The 15,666-nt window shown below is 55.0% G+C and overlaps 1 protein-coding gene across 1 annotated transcript in view; it reads right to left on the minus strand.

Annotated features, from left to right (window-relative positions):
- Nucleotides 1-15,666, minus strand: part of COL23A1 (collagen type XXIII alpha 1 chain) — a 303,660-nt gene that overhangs the window by 24,176 nt on the left and 263,818 nt on the right. The gene's annotated exons all lie outside the window — the stretch shown is intronic.

The raw sequence follows: 15,666 nt of genomic DNA on the forward strand, positions 1-15,666 counted from the left end.
ATGAGGGTGGGGCCCTCATGAGTGGGATCAGTGCCCTTATAAAAGGGACCGCAGAGAGCTCTCTGGCTTTCTCTCTACCATGTGAGGACACAGCAGGAAGGTGGCCATCTGCCACCCAGAAAAGGGCCCCCACCAGAACCTGACCATGCTGGCACCCCGATCTTGGACTTCTAGCCTCCAGAACTGAGAGAAATCGGTTTCCATTGTTTATGAGCCTGTGGTGTTTGTTACAGCAGTCCAAGTGGACTAAGACATAACTGGAAGGCTCTTTCTACTCCTTGCATTGCTGTGGCCTTTGCAGGCAAAAGTCAAGGCTGAGAAGCAAAAAAACACAAAGCAACTGCCCGGGGGCCTCTGTGGTGTCTGCAAAGGGCCAGCGATCACTGCACAGCAGCACTCAGGGCCCTCTCCACTGCTCACCCACCCACCCACTCAACAAAACCGCACGGAGCTCATCTCCATGGGGGAGTGTAGGAGAATCCCACAGTGGGGCTGTGGACTGGTCCATCTGGTCTCTGCCAACCCACGTCCTGCTCACCACCACTGCCTCATCCCCCGACACACATTGCCCTCGACTCCAGCAAATGGGCTAGGCAGCTCCACTCTCCCAAGCCTTTTGCACACTGCCCACCTGCCTGGCACGCCCTTCTTGCCTTTGTGCATTATCTTCAGCTCAGTTACCCCCTCTTCCACGGAGTCCTCCAGGCTTCTCCACTTCCCCAATTCAGGCCATCTGTTCCTGCACAGCACGTTTTCTAACTCTGCACATCATGCAATGTATTGCTGATGTGTGGTCTATGGACGTCTACCAGTAGACCCAGGAAAAGGGTAGGATCCCTGTGTCTCCAGGGCTCTGGTGAGGCCTGGCACGGAGCATGTGCCAGTAAATGTGCGCTGAGTCCAACTGAGGAAAGGCAGTGAGAAAGATGAACCATGTGCAAATTCATGATACATTGTGGTAAGTGAAGGTGCAGGACAGACAAAGGTTCTGCCAGTTCCGAGCAGGGAGAGAGCGTGGGTGGCTTTGGGAGGACTGGAAAAGGTTAGGGAGAGCTACGTTGAAAAAGTAACATTTGGGGATGTGGACATAGCAAGTGTGCTGCACTGTGGGCGGAGGGAACAGCCCAGCAAAGGCAGGGAGGGAGCTGCAGGGGGCTGGCAAGGAGAGGGCAGCTCGGCCTCAGCGTCAGCGCCAACCCTGGTCTCTCACTTGGGTTTGTCTGTGTCACTCCCTGTGGCTCCACTGCACTCCGTGACCAGAGTTGGAGTCCTCTGCCAGTCAGTCGCCCTGGGTCACTGTCTCCCTGAGCCCAAGCTCTCTGCTTCTTTCCTACCTTCATGCCTTTGCTTGGGCTGTTCCCTCCACTTGCAATGAGCTTCCTGGCCTCCTCCTCCACCCGTGAGAGTGACTCATCTTTAGAGAAACTCTCTGGCTCTCCTTCCTCAGCTCTGGACACAGCCTGGGAGTTGGTGACACTGCCTATTGGGTCCAGCAGTAAATGGCTGGTTTCTCTGGCTTGACCTCCAGGCTGCCCTGAGTAGAGGCAGCTAGTGTGCCAATTCCCCAACTGCCGCAAAAGTGGCCCCTCCTCTAGGGCCTCACTACAGACAGGAAACCAGAGCAGTTCTGAAAATTGGCTCTTAAGTACTTCTGGCAGCCAGCCTCAAGGTCAGCTGAGGGTCTGGACATCAGGGCAATTGCCTGGGGGCAGGTCGGGTCCCAGAGGACAGGAAGTAGGGTCATTCCAAAGTCTTGGGGATCTAGGCCCTGGGGAACCCTGGTCAGCCTCCTACACTTAGACCCTGGGAAGCCTCCCAGGGCCATGTTCCCCTGGGCTTCTCTACCCCTGGCTGCTCACCCAGGCCTGGCCCTCTCTGCTGCCCCAACACACACGGGCCCAGTCCGTCCTGGGTGTCCTCTGGGGGCCCTCTGTGGTCCCCTACTTAGTCTGAAACACCACAGCAAACCGGTAAGGCAGGTGCTGTCACCCCCGTCTTATAGAGCAGGAAAGAGGCCCAGTGAGGGAAAGACCTTGCCTAAGGCCCCTCAGCCAATAACAGGCCAGGCTGGAGGCCAGGACGTGCTTCGGTGCTATGTCCTCTGTGCGTGCAAGCCTCCGGGGGCAGCCCAGCCTAGCCGCTAGGCCGCTCTCTCCCCTCTGGTCGGCCGTGCCCCTTCCAAGCCTTCCCTGCTCCATCCCACTGCTCCCCGGACCTCGCCTGTGCATGGGCCCCGGCCACCTCATCTGACGTGGCCTCCACCTTAGGCTCTGTGCCCAGGCCCCTGGGTTCTGCTGAACTGAGCTCAAGTGCAGCATAGATTTGGCCCTTTCAAAAACCTGCATGGATTAAAAAATCTGCAATTCAGACCAAAATGAAAAAGAGACAAAGGTGCAGCTTAGAACAAAATAAAGCTCTTCCTGTGCTGGGCGGGAGGACACAGTGGGGCTCACTGTTCAGTCGCCGGTGGCAGCTGGGAACAGCAAGCAGGGCCTGGATGGGGTGATTTGTCTGCAGGCCTCTGATAAGGGCTGGAACACAGAGCAGGGCCAGGCCTGAAGGACGCAGGCGTCCTGCCCCTGGAACCACTGAGGCGGAGGCCCCGGGGCATGGCCACAAATGTCTGTCATTTTAGAATCCATGGCATCTCCCTTACTGTGGCCCTGGGAAGCAGGCACTGGGGCCCATCCTGCAGAGGAAGCTGAGCCAGAGGGACTGTCCAAGGGCTGAAGCAGGCCCCACTCTCCACGCAGTGCTCCCTCCGCTGCAGCAGGGGTGACAGATGGCCCTCCCAGGGGACCTGGGGTGGAGCCTGATGGACCTTGACTTCCTTTTGGGATCCCTGGTGTGTCTGTGCCCACCACTGAGCAGATCCTGCTCCCTGGGCAGGGCTCTCTGAGCCCTCTCTCACCCTAACCCTCTGCCAGAGGGAGTGCTGGATCGGACAGACACACTGACTGTGTGACCCTGGGTGAGCCAGTCAACCTCTCTGAGCCTCAGCATTCTTATCGCCTTTTCTTCCACAGCAGGCTTTATTCCGTTTTTTCCTCTAAACTCCACCACATGCACAGGCTCCTGACAGCCCTTGGGATTTGGAAAGAGCTGCTCCAGTGGTTTCTCGGGTATATCTGGTGCCTGTTGAGGCCCTATGCACTGCCTTTTATCACACTGTTTCCTGGACCCAAGCTGTGCTTTTCTATCTCTCTCCACCAAACAGAGTCTTGCCTCCACCTGGAGAACTACTCATTCTTCAAGGCCCAGCTCAAATGGCCCCACTTATGGGAGCCTCCCCAGGAAGAAGCACCATCCACCTTGTGTGTCTGCCACAGAGCTGGGTCTCCATCCTTCAGCTGGAAAGCCCTGTGGCTCCAGGAGATATGCGGAGTGGTTGGAGGAGGCAGGTTCTGCATTCAGACATACCTGGGACCAGATTCTCACTTTCCTACATGCTGCTGGGGCCCCGGGCCTCGCTGTCTGTAGCAGGGAGGTGGCCCCTGCCTTGCTGACTGTCCGTGTGGGTCTCTGGCAAGGTGCTCTGTGCATTGAGTGAAGTGTGCATGTGAAGTGCAGGAGACAGGGCAAAGCAAAGCTTCCCTCCACCGGGCTCCTCTCTGGGGGGTGGCACTGACACTAGTGTCTGTGTGACCCTTCAGCAAGCAGTCTGTGCCTGGAGAAGCACATACACAGGGCCCTTGCTTATTTTTAAAGCTCTGTGTGGGCTGAGCAGTACCCACCCTTGGGTCCAGTGGCCTTTGGGTAGAAGGAGAATAGGGTCCCTGGCAACTGTGAGGCATGACATAGTCAGCCCTCCTCACCCTGGGTTTCAGGAAAGCCCCACCACACACGTGAGCCCCGGGCATCATCCCTGTGGCCCTTCCCTGACTACTGCCTGTGGGCTTTCCCGCACACTGCACTGGAGAACTTTTTAGAGTGCAAATCTGACCTCACTGCTCTCTTACTTGAGCTCTCTGGGGGGCTTCTCTCCTGAAGGATGACATCCAGACTTCATATTCTGGTGCCCAGAGGGCCCCCCCCCATCACCCCAGGCCTGGGCACTGAGCATGTGGCCTGGTTTGGTCCTGCCTAGGGCTGGGGCTGCCTCTGATCCATCCCTGGCTCCAGGATGTCTGCTGGGTTGACGTGAAGCACACAGAACTCTAGGTGCCCTGCTTTTCTAGAAGTGTCCCCTGCAGAAGGCAGCCTGGGATGTTCCATTGGCTTGGACTCCAGAGGGGGCAACTCTTGTCACCAGCTGTCTCCGGAAGCTTTCCAAGCCAGACCTCGGCTGCCCCTTCCGGAGAGGGACCTCAGGCCTCTCTGTCTCCTGGGAAGGATGCTGTCATCTGCCAGCTCCTGTGCACCTGGTGGTCCTGGAGGCCTCTTTCTAGTGTGTGAGAAGCCCCTAAATGTAAAAAGGCCAATTTTCCCACCCAGAGCACTGCTTACATTTGGGAACACAGAGCTCTTGGATTAGAGGACTTAAGAGTTTTAAACAAGTGAGCAAGCTTCTAGCTCCCGACTGAAGGCGGAGGGTGCTTTGGGCAGTGCCCAGGGCCACACCCACCACGTAGCCGAAGGAAAGTTGTCTCTAATTCCCGGGAACCCCAAATTGCAGCTGTGTGTTGTTGGATCTGATACAAAGAAGATTCCCCCTGCAAACCCAGAAACCCCACGTGTAAATATTCACAGAGCAGAGGGTTCCAGTAGCCGACGGTGGGAGCCGACATGGAGCCGCTGACTTGGTCTGTGGGGGTGGCTCTGGGCTCACCTCTGAAGGCAGGCAGGAAATCTGCGTCCAGACAGGTTCCTGAATTTTCTGCCTGGGGAAACAGCTGACCCTTGGAGAGGCTGCGGGGTGACCTTGGAGTCAGCTGGGTGACCTGGGAGTCACGGAGGAGGGGACTCAGAGTGGGAGTGGGGAGAAAGCAAACATCCTGGCTGTAAAGTCAGATGAACGTGTCCAGTTTGGGGGCATGATTGTCCTGGAGGAGGCTAGGCCCTAGGCTGAGAGTCCCCAGCAGACAGTTCCCCTACATACTGCCTTTTCCAAGCTGGTGTTAACAGTTAACTTTTTTTTGTCCCAAAGCAGAATGTTAAAAGGCTTGTCTGGGGAAAGGGGTTCCATGATCAAGTAAGTTTGAGAAACACCGGTTACACCCTGTAAGGTTTCTTTCATTCAAGACTTGTCTGAGCTGTCTTGCAGGTCTCCAGGAGGGTGGTGTTCCTCACTGGACCCCTCATCTCAGGGCCTGGCTGAGCCTTAGCAAAGCACCGGAGGGTGGGAGGCTGTGTAGACTATGGACCAGATGTTCGCATGGGCTGGAGGGAGGCCCTGAGAGGGGCAGAAACACCCCAGGGGAGAGCCCGGGGCTGACGTGAAGGGGTCCAAGGACAAACACGGGGTACAGGGTACGGTCAGGCGGGACCGAGGAGGGGCAGAGTCCAGGCAGAGTGTCCCAGTGACGACAAGCTGGTTCTGAGCATGAGGAGATGGTTCTGGGGAGCTGGGCAGTCTGACAGAGCAAAGCCCCAGCCTGGATGGAGGCACAGTCACGGTGGTGCGGTCCTGTGCCGTCAAGGCAGCCCTGATCTGCCCTAGACCACGGGGCACCCACTGGCGGCTGCACCCTGTTCCTCCCTGCCCCCCCACTCCCCGCCCACCCGCCTCTCATTGCATCTCCCTCAGGAGGGGCTGGAAGGAAGGGCACTGGAGCAGCCCACAGGGTGAAGGCGGGCGGGCTTTGCCAGGGTTCTGGCCCCCTTTTTGGAGCCTCAGCTTCCCCAGGGCACGTGACCCCGAGGGTCAGATGCCACAGCACAGTGCCCGTAGGTGCCCACCCCTGCTGGCTCCCGCCCCTGCCTCATCAAAGCCGTGGAAGTCACAGGAGGTTTTCAACGCCTTCTGCCCTCCGCAAGACCCCACAGCTGTTTACAAGCCTCAGTTCTGTTTTAAATCACCCTTTCCTCTGTAGGGCAGCTGAGATCCAGGATGTTTCCTGATGTGCGAGAAGCAAACAAAGCCTGGAGCTGCACGTGAGGAGCAGGCCGGGAGGGCAGGGCTCCCAGCCCCAGGCTGGCTCAGCCCCTGGCCTTGCTGAGCCACCCGAGTGTCCTAAAGCCTTAGTTTCTTCATCTGTAAAATGGAGATCATGCCCTTATCCTCCCAAATGACAGTTTAAGATAGGTTCCAAGTCAGTCTCCTTTGTCTCCTCTCCCAGACCAACCCAAGACGCGAGACCCTGCAGGCCAGCCGGGTGGAGGCTGCATAGGGCAGGGGTGTGCGTCGGTCCTGGCGGGGGCAGCGCCGGGAAGTGACCTTTGAGTGGCCAGCAGTGGGACGCTGGTCTGGGCCTTCATGAGTCTGCTACCTCCCTCCCTCCGCTGAGCATTCCCTAAGCAGCTTCCGCAGAGCCATCCTTTGAGGAAAATAAACAAGGGTGGATAAAGGGGAGAGTTCTCAGTGAAGTAAGTTTGGGACATGGAGGATGGCGGCTCCGCTGCTGAAGCCTCTCAGTGTTCATCCCGGGAGGAAGGCTCGGAGGGACCCTGCAGCAACGGGGCTGCTCCTCCCTGTTCTGTGTGGCTCAGGCGCCCCCATCAGCAGCGAGAATATCTGCAGAATGGAACTAAATCAGCTAACCGGCTGTGCTTAGGTGAGACAGGGTAGCGCTCAGACCGCCAGGGGCTGGGGCACTGTCTTGCTTTCTGGCCGTAATTCACAGTGCCGGCTTCCATCGGGGAATGGAGCCCTGAACGTGCACTTACTGGGACAGGGGTCCTGGAGGAGGGCCTTGACCAGGATTATCAGTCCAGGGCCCAGTAATTAAGGCCCAGATGTTGACAATTCATCAAACTACAAGGCTGTTGGGGTCTGGCGTCCCCGCCTGGGACGTGCACATTCCTGTGTGAGCCCTCCGTCATTAGGGTGGGTGGGCAGCCCCTCGGGGCAGGTCAACACCATGTGGTTCTGATTTCTCAGGCCAGGCTGTTTGCACACACGTGGGCCACAGCAAGACTGTCCTGGCTTAGTGATTTCCCAGATTGGAATTCCTCCCTAGGGAAAGGGAGGGAGAGAGGCCTCCCACTTGGGCCCAGCCCGGCTGCAGCTTATGCCCTGGTGGCACACAGCTTCTCCCCGGAACCCCTTCTCTGGGTCTGGGGCACTGTGGACAGTCACCAATCGCATCCCAACTCAGCAAGCCATGAGGCTTGGGTGGGGTCCCAGGAGCCTGCCGTGGTCAGGGGCCTGCCCACGCTGCTGCCCTCTGCTCCGCGTCTGTACGGTGAACGGCTGGCCAGGTATGGTTTGGTCCTTGCAGTTACAAAACAAAACAAAACTAACCAGATTAGTTGTCATATTTAAAACGTGTCATGTTTCACATAAATAGCCATGTTTTGGCCTTTTCTTGAAAAGCTGGGAGATCTTGCACTCTGGGGTCCACATGAAGGCAATACTGGCTCAAGGGCTCCTTGTCAGTCACTGTCCCGGGCCACGGGCTCCCCACCCGACTGCCTCACACCTGGCTTGCTGTCCTGTCGCCGGGCTGACCTGCAAGCTCTGTAGAGGCATCTGGGTTTGTAACCCTCAGCTTAGAAAATCGCTTGGGTGCCTTTTAGCTCTATGATTCTGTGAGGCCAGGAAGCCAGCTGGCTTCTATTTTGGGCCAGTGAATGTCCTGCATGGGCTGCAAGCAATTACACACAGGTGTCCGGGTCATACATCATGGCTAGAAGAGGTGGTGTTATGCCCTTGAACTGATCCCCAAATACCTGCTTAAATTACACATTTGCCTGTTACGTGATTTACCCTGTCAGGTATCGAGAGAAAAATTGTTCCTGGGTAGGGTGGAGGGGAGAAAAGGGCCCGACTCCCACTGGGTGTGGGAGGACGGCAGGTGGGCCAGTGAGCCGGGCTGGGTCCTTCTGAGCCGCCAGTGGTGGGGTGGGTTCAGCTCGGCCACATGGGGCTGGTCTGGTGGAAAGCGCTGGGTGCAGCAGTTGGGCTGGGGCGGCCATTCTGGTGGCAGACCCCCCTGGGGCGGCCACCCAACAGGACGGCGCAGCTGACCAGGGGGGCCGTGGCCCCGGTGGAGATGGAGACGGTCTAAAGGGAGACAACCTGCCTGGGCCAGCACAGTGCAGGTGCGGCTGGGACCCGGCGTTCCCAGTACACCAGGGAACAGTGACGCTGCCGCAGACGCTGCGCGTGTGCTGCGGGGACTGGGGAGCCCCGCCACGCCCTACGCGGCCCTCCAGCCCCTCTCCGCAGGGCCCTTTGCCTGCTTCTTCCCTGCCTTACTCACGTTTGAGTCCTTGGTCGCTCCCCGGGCTGTGCTGTGGGCCCTTTGTGGTTTTCATAGACAACACGGTTGTCACCTACCGGTAATGACATGGTCGGAACTCTTAGGAATTCCAAGACTTTGTGTAAGGTTGGATTTCCAGCTTCTCTTGAAATTTTGGAAGATGTGGTAATGATTGACCTGCATGGGCTGAATTGGGCAGGGGTGCCCCCCAGTTCGGCCCAGGCCCTATGGCTCCCCGTGCTCTCCCACACCCGGCCAGCCGCTCCTGCTTCCGCTGCTGGCTGGTCCCCACGCAGCGTCAGTGGGCTTGTGAGCCCACAGTTCCAGCTCTGAGCCGTCTCTCTGAGCGGCGGCCCTGTTTCTGGTCCCTCACCTTGTCCTCCCTTCTGCACTAGCCTGCAGGCCCCACACACCCACCCTTCCTGAGCCCTGAAGGAACAGGGGCATCCAGATTGCTGCCCCCCCACACCCTGCAGAACTTGGGGTGAGCTGCACGACTTCCCTCCTCTGGAAAGCGGACATGGTGCGGATGGAATGGCTCCCCACAGGTGACAGCAGCCGGCCTGCAGTGTGGCACCCGGTGGGCAGCACCAGAGGAAGTGGGTGGAATGAGTGTGACTGTAATGTGCTGGGCCAGGAAGCTAGGCATGGAGCGGGCACGGAGCTGAAAGACACACACCCTCGTCTTCCCATCTGGGCGCCGACCCTGAGCCTAGCCGTCAGGCAGGCATGACTGTTACCCTCCCTTCACAGATGAGGAAATGAGCTCGGAGAGGCCAGGCACGGCCAGCCCAGCCTGTGCCACCAGCCTGAATCTCATGCCTGAACCTTGCGTGGCTCCTTCCTCACCAGCCCCCTGTGGCTTAGCAGCACCTGCCACCCCCTTCCCCACCACCCTCAGCACAAAGCCGCTGTGCCCCTTGGCTTGGCATTCAAGAAGCCTTCTGCCTTGCAAGTGCCTCCTTCCAGACTCACAGGTCACCCCGAGGAGCCTTCCCAGTTACCCCTGCTCTGCCTTCCTGTCGTCTCCCCTCCCCACACTGACTCTGGGGGACATCTGAGAGCCTCTGAAGTGCCCCCGGCTTGGGGGTGAGCCGGGCTCCTGACATGCTGTCCTCTTAAGTTTGATGGCCCCGCTGGTGGAATGACTCACTCTTGTGGGAAGATGACCCGCTGGGGCCCGTCTCTCCTTCCATGCCCTTCTTGACAGGTGGGTGTGGCAGCCCTTGTATACCTCCCGTGATGGGGAACCCACTGCTTCCACTGGGCAGCCAGACGGGTTTGCAAAGTTCTTAAGTCTGGTCCTCCCCTGGTTGAATGCCACTGCAAATTCCCTCCATCTCAAGGCCCCTGGGGAGGCAGCCACTGGCCTGAAGAGGCTGGGTGCTCCAGGCCACTGGCCTCAGGGACCCCGTCCCTCACTCCCCTGTTCTCTAGCCAGGCTGCCTGTCCTGGGTGCACACTGTCTCGGCATCCTCTGCCTGGACATTCCTCCTGCAGGAGTGACGTGCCCACTGGTCAGCACCTGCGTGGCCTGACCTTGGCTCAAACCTCCCGCCCATGGGGCAGCGCCTCTGGCCCCCCTCCTCCAGGCCAGGCTTGGGTTGTTGGCTCTGACCGCAGCACATAGCAAGGTTGGAATTCGCATGGAATTTGCTTCTCTCTGCTGCTCAACCACAGCCTCCAAGGGGTAGAAGCCCTGGATGTCTTTCTTGCTATTATACCCCAAAGGCCAAGCAATATCCCTCATACACAGCGAGAACACAGCAAATAGTTGTTGAATGACCCCAACTCTCAAGTCGCCACCTCTATGAATGAAGTTGTTTCCTGTGGGCTCCGGTTCCTGACCTGGTATCACCAGAGGGCGCTTGTGACTTGCTGAAGGCTGCCTCGAATGTCTGCAGACGCCTGTCAGGAGCCACAGCCTGGGTGCTGGGCACTGGCCCGAAAGGGATTCATTCCTTCAGCCTCAAGGGCTCCTCCTGCTGGGGTCAGTGACCATCACGGTGGCAGGAACTGTCACTCACTGAACCCAGCCTGTGTGCCCAGTGCTAGGGCCCCCACCTGGCTCCCCAGGTGGCCAGAGTTGGGTTAGGGATGGGGCTCCAGTGCCTGACACGGTCTAGAGAGCCCTGAGGCCCTTTCTCTTTCCACTGCAAGGGCAGGACATCGGTTCAGCTCCTGATTTCAGGAGAAGCCAGGTGGACCAGCTTTGTACCCAAATAACTGCTTTCTCTCAAGTCTATTTGCTTGGAAGACCAGAGTTGCCTGGATGACCTGGTGCAGGTCTGTAAACACGCCCTCCCTTGCAATGGGGTGAGGGCCATTTGCTGCCCTGGGAAGCTGGAAGAGGTTCAGCCTGCAGCTGACCTGGAGGGCTGCCATCTGCAAAGGCATCATCACCCGCACGCCTGCAATGTGGGGTGAACCTTCCCCGCAGGCTCTTGAGTGCAGTCCCTGCCAAGTGCTCTTTCAGAGGGGCATGTGGGGAGGAGTCCGACATCTGGGGCCGGGGGCTCCTGGCCACTGCCAGCTGCCAGGAGGACGCCAAAAGCTGCAGAGGGTGGGCAAGGCATGTGCATAGTGAAAAGGCCTCCCTGGCAATGGGGCACAGCCTGGAAGCACGGGGTCCAGGTAGGTTGCAATAATGTGCAGGTGACGCCTGAACCAAGAATGTCCCTGCGAGGATGGAGTGCAGGGGGGCAGGCTCCAGAAATGAGAGCTGGTGGAAGCCGGGAACTGAGGGTGGGAGCAGCAGCTCAGGCCTCCTGCCCTTTGGCTGCCCCCCAGGTGACACTCGAGGGAACCCAAGGCAAGGAGCCCGGGTCAGGAAGTGTCACCAGTGAGGCGGCCCTTTCTCATAGGCCAGCTGTGTCTCCCCAGCTGTGTCCTGAGGTTCCAGTGTGGGGGCTATTAGAGGGGCTCAGGAATTCTGCTTTCATCCCATCCTCACTCCACCTGGAGTCTGAGGAGCTGGACAGCACCCTCACAGGGGTCAGGTGAGAATGAGACGTAAGATGTCAAAATCTAAACTCAGATGAATTTGGGATATTACAGACGAATCACTTAATTACATTTTTACAGTCAAAGCTGTTTTTGAACTGTGAGAGTACAAGAAAGCATTTGAATGTGTGGTGCTCTGTGGTCCTTTTTTGTTCACTTGATTAATTCCAAGCAGTCTAACTGAGTTATTTATTTCAAAATTGGTCCCAGGCTGAGTCCCTGTCTCACACACCACAGTTCAGCTCGGAGCTTGTGCTGTCCTCGAGGCCCAGGCTGTCCGTGCCCCCGTTACTAACTGTGGAGATGGTGTGCGGCTCCTGCACCACCCTGGCCCCTCAGGTCTTTAGCCACATGGGTCCTGGGGGCTTGAGGGCTGGGTACTGCCACGCCCGAGGAGTTCTGGCTCTGATCCCCCACCAGCTCTCATTTCTGGAGCCTGCCCCCCTTTCACTCCATCCTCATCAGGATATTCTTGATTTGTGCTTCACCTGCAAATTACTGCAACTGCCTCCTACTTTGACTTCCCTTCTTCCATAGCCAGGGAGGCCTTGTCACTAGGCACATCTGTCGACTTCACTCAGGGACTTCCATGGCCTCCAAACTCTTCTGCTGGCTGGGTGGCGGTCCCTTGACTCAGAATTACCTTCCCTCCTTTCCGTGTCTGCCCTCAGTGTCACTATCCCCCAGCACATGGGACCAATGGCATGCCCTGCCCTGTTCATGGTGCCTATGTTTGTCCTGCATGAGGTGTCCTCCCATTTTGTCCTCCTGCTGAACTCCTACTCATCCCTCAAGACATACCTCAAATGTCCCTTTCTTGTGAGACCTCACTTCGGGCACCACACTTCCTCTGTGGGGCCTAAAGCCCTGTCTGTATGTGTTACTACACCATAAGGGTCCTTGTATGGGAGCCTTTCACTGTTTGGGTTCCAGGGAGTGACTGGGGGAAGCCAAGAGCAGTGTACTCACCACTGTGAGGTCTAGAAAAGGGTAGAGCCCCTCTAAGCCTCAGTTCTGCAATCCACAAAATGGGCACAGATCATAATGTGTAGGGATGAGATATGCTTTAAAACTCAGAAGTGCCACACAGATCTGATTCCTAATATTCTCACCAGGCCACTCCTCACACTTGGCAAATGTGGACACAGAGGCTTGGAAGGCCTAAGTAGTGGCCTAAGGACAGAGGTGGCTGTGGTCCCTTGGCTGGGTCCTGCTCCATTCCGCTGTTCCTTGATATGGACAGGACCCTAGCCAGTTAATGGAATAACACATTTCATTACAAGCGGGATTTTTTTCTTCCTAGTTTACATATGAATGAGGAACAGGAGAGAAAGTGGGATGAAGAAGGGGACTTCTTTGAGTTAGACTTGGATTTTTGTCTTTGCTTTTATGGAAAGCAGGAAAGGGTCTTAATAACTTGATACTGGTGGGTGGAGCAGGGAGTAAGCTCCAGGGCTGCACCTAAGCAGGGAAGAGGAGGAGCAATAGAACATTCACTCCACATATCTGTTTCTCTAGGCGGTAAGAGGACAAGGACCCTCCCGCCAGCGTGCAGACAGTCCTGAGGCCCGGTGTTCTGCTGCAGTCTGCTTACTGACAGGGTGTGATGGAGGAGAGTCCTCAGCCAGTGCTAATCACGTAGGTGGTCCTGAGTCTCGGCCAAGCCTGTCAGCCCCCGAACTCAGCTTCCTTGTCTGTCAAGAAGGGCCAGCCTCCCAGGGCGAGAGCACGTGTGAAGAATGTGCAGCCAGCAAGCACTCCATGTGTGTGATTGCTCCCCGGGCACGCTGGAAGGGCTCCGTGGGGATACAGGGGACAGCCCTTTCTTTGGGTTCCTTCTGGGGGAGTCTCTGAGACCTTGGCAAGGCTCATTTCTTAGGGACAAGTGGTTTCTACAAACACAGAGTCAAGTTTCCTTGGTTTCCTGCCACTGTCAGCCTCTCACTGTGGCCTACGTGATGCTGCCATGTGGTCCCAGGGACCGCTCTGGCTCCACCTCCCACCATTTCCCTTTCATTTGCTCACTCACTCCAGCCACACCAGCCTGGTGTATGACTGGGACACGTAGAGCTCGTTCCAACCTCACGAGCTGTGCGCTTGCTTTTTCCCCCAGGAACACCTACTCCCCAAGATCTCTGCATCTGTTTTGTCATTTAAGTCTCAGCTCAAATGCCATATTCCCCAAGAGCCTTCTGATGACTTGATCCAAATTATACCCACCCCTCCACTAACTTATCCATCGCATCCCTGCTTTATTCTCTTCCTAGCACATTTCATGGTTTGAAGCTTTCTTGTTGGCTTATTGGCTTCCTTATTTATCATCTCTCTCCTCACTGCGACAGGGAGAGGCTTTGTCTCTCTTGTTTGGTGCTGTTCCAAAGACAGAGAAAAGCACTGGCACAGAGTCACTGACCAGTGGTGTTTCTGAAGTGGGCACTGCACTGCTGGCCTCACAGCCTAAACAATCTTCTCATACGTTCAAATGCAGAGAAATCCTAAAGCCTTGGAAGATTTACCAAAAACATATTTTTTCAAGAAAAGTTTCAATTGCTTTCCGGAGGTGTAAAACAAACCAGAAAGTCACCAAAGCTCAATATAACAGTCAAAAAAAGTTTGAAATACCAAAGAAGAAAAGTGATGTCATGCAAATAGGAGAGGAAAGAATCTAATGTTTCCTGTGCAAAAGTCAAGGAGCAGGCAAAATTGAACTTTGCAGAAACAATTTTCATTTTAGACAGAAGCCACAGTTTGGAGAGGAAAAAAGAGTCTGTGAGAAGAAACTTCCAGGAAGGTCACAATGACCCCTAATTGTTCCTCTTCTCTATCCCATGACAAATTGGCTGTGTTGGTCCCCATGCTCCCAACAGCTCCCCAAAGACTGTGACTGGGTTCCGATTCATCTTTGTGCCCCCTCAGTACACAGCACAGGGCATGATGCCTTCAAGACCTGTTGAACACAGCCAAACCTCCTATTTATGAGATGACAAAATCATTTTGTCAACATAAGTGCTGATTATTATGCAAAATGCAAAAATGCTGCACCTAGGGCTCCTCTACAGGTCCTACCTTTGACTCACATGTTCTGAGCACAAAACTTCCACTATGCTACCGATTCTGTGATGTTTGCTGTCCCTGGGAAAATTGGGACCTGGAAACTCTCAAATGTGAACGTTTCTTCTTTAAACGCTTATACCTATGCTTGCAATTCAAAGGCCTACCACCAGGTGGCAGTTAGGATTACACAAACTATCAAACCTAGTTTAATGTCTTAAAACTGTACTTCTAATTAAAATGCACTCAAAATTAAAACAAGCTACATACAGATACACATATATATATTTTAACCTATCATATTGGCATAGATTTAAAAGTATAATAATACCCACATTTGACTGGTGTTTGAGGACACATGTACACACTGTTGGTGGGAATGTAAATTACTACTGCCTCCTGGAGGGCAATTTGGCAATACACATCAAAAGCCTTAAACATGTGCAAACCCTTTGGTCCAGCAATTCAACTTCTAGACATTTACTCTGAGGAGATAATCATGGAAATATACCCACATTTATTCCCAGGATGTTGACTATAAGGTTAAAATATATGCTAATATAAATAATATAACTTGAAGACAGGTAAAATAAATGATATATGATAAAATACTATGAAGCTAACACGTTCTATTGGAATTCTTGAAGACGTGGAGAACTCTCAAGCTATATTAAGTGAAAAAAAAAGAGGCTACGAAAAAAGTATGTCCACCATAATCCCGTTTGTGAAAAGCAAATTCGCACATAAAAAAACTCTGGGAAAACAAATAACAAAATATTGCAAAGACTTATCTGTGGGTGGTAGGATTATGGATGATTGCATTTTCCTTTTTTGTGCTTTTCTCTTTTGGGAAGATTTTATAATAAACATGCTTCTGTTGTCATCAGAAGAGAGCTATTAATGAACCTTTGCAGCAGAAAGGACAGGCTGGCTTCTGTACAGGGATGCTGGGGACAAGATGGCCCTGGGCTCTTGACAGCCCACAGAAGCGTTTGGCTCCTAAGCCCCTGTCCCCCTGCCACTACTATGCGGTCCACGTACAGATCTGGTTTCAGCTGGTCTCGCTTAGGGGAGGGGCCAGTCTAAATTAATCCAGAATTAAGCCAGCACAGTCTTCACCACAACCCTCCTGCTTGACCCTTCTTGCTCTTACTTTCCTTTAGGAAGTGACATATTTTTAGCACAAAGAAAAAAAAATCTTTCTTCAGGCTGATCTTGAAGCTTACTAAACTGCAGAAAAAACCTTTTTCTAAAAGCTGACCATCCTCAAAGCCATTTTCCTTTTGAAACACCGCAGATGTGTGTTGGT

Source organism: Manis pentadactyla, chromosome 13, assembly GCF_030020395.1.
Source record: "Manis pentadactyla isolate mManPen7 chromosome 13, mManPen7.hap1, whole genome shotgun sequence".
NCBI classification, from domain to species: Eukaryota; Metazoa; Chordata; class Mammalia; order Pholidota; family Manidae; genus Manis; species Manis pentadactyla.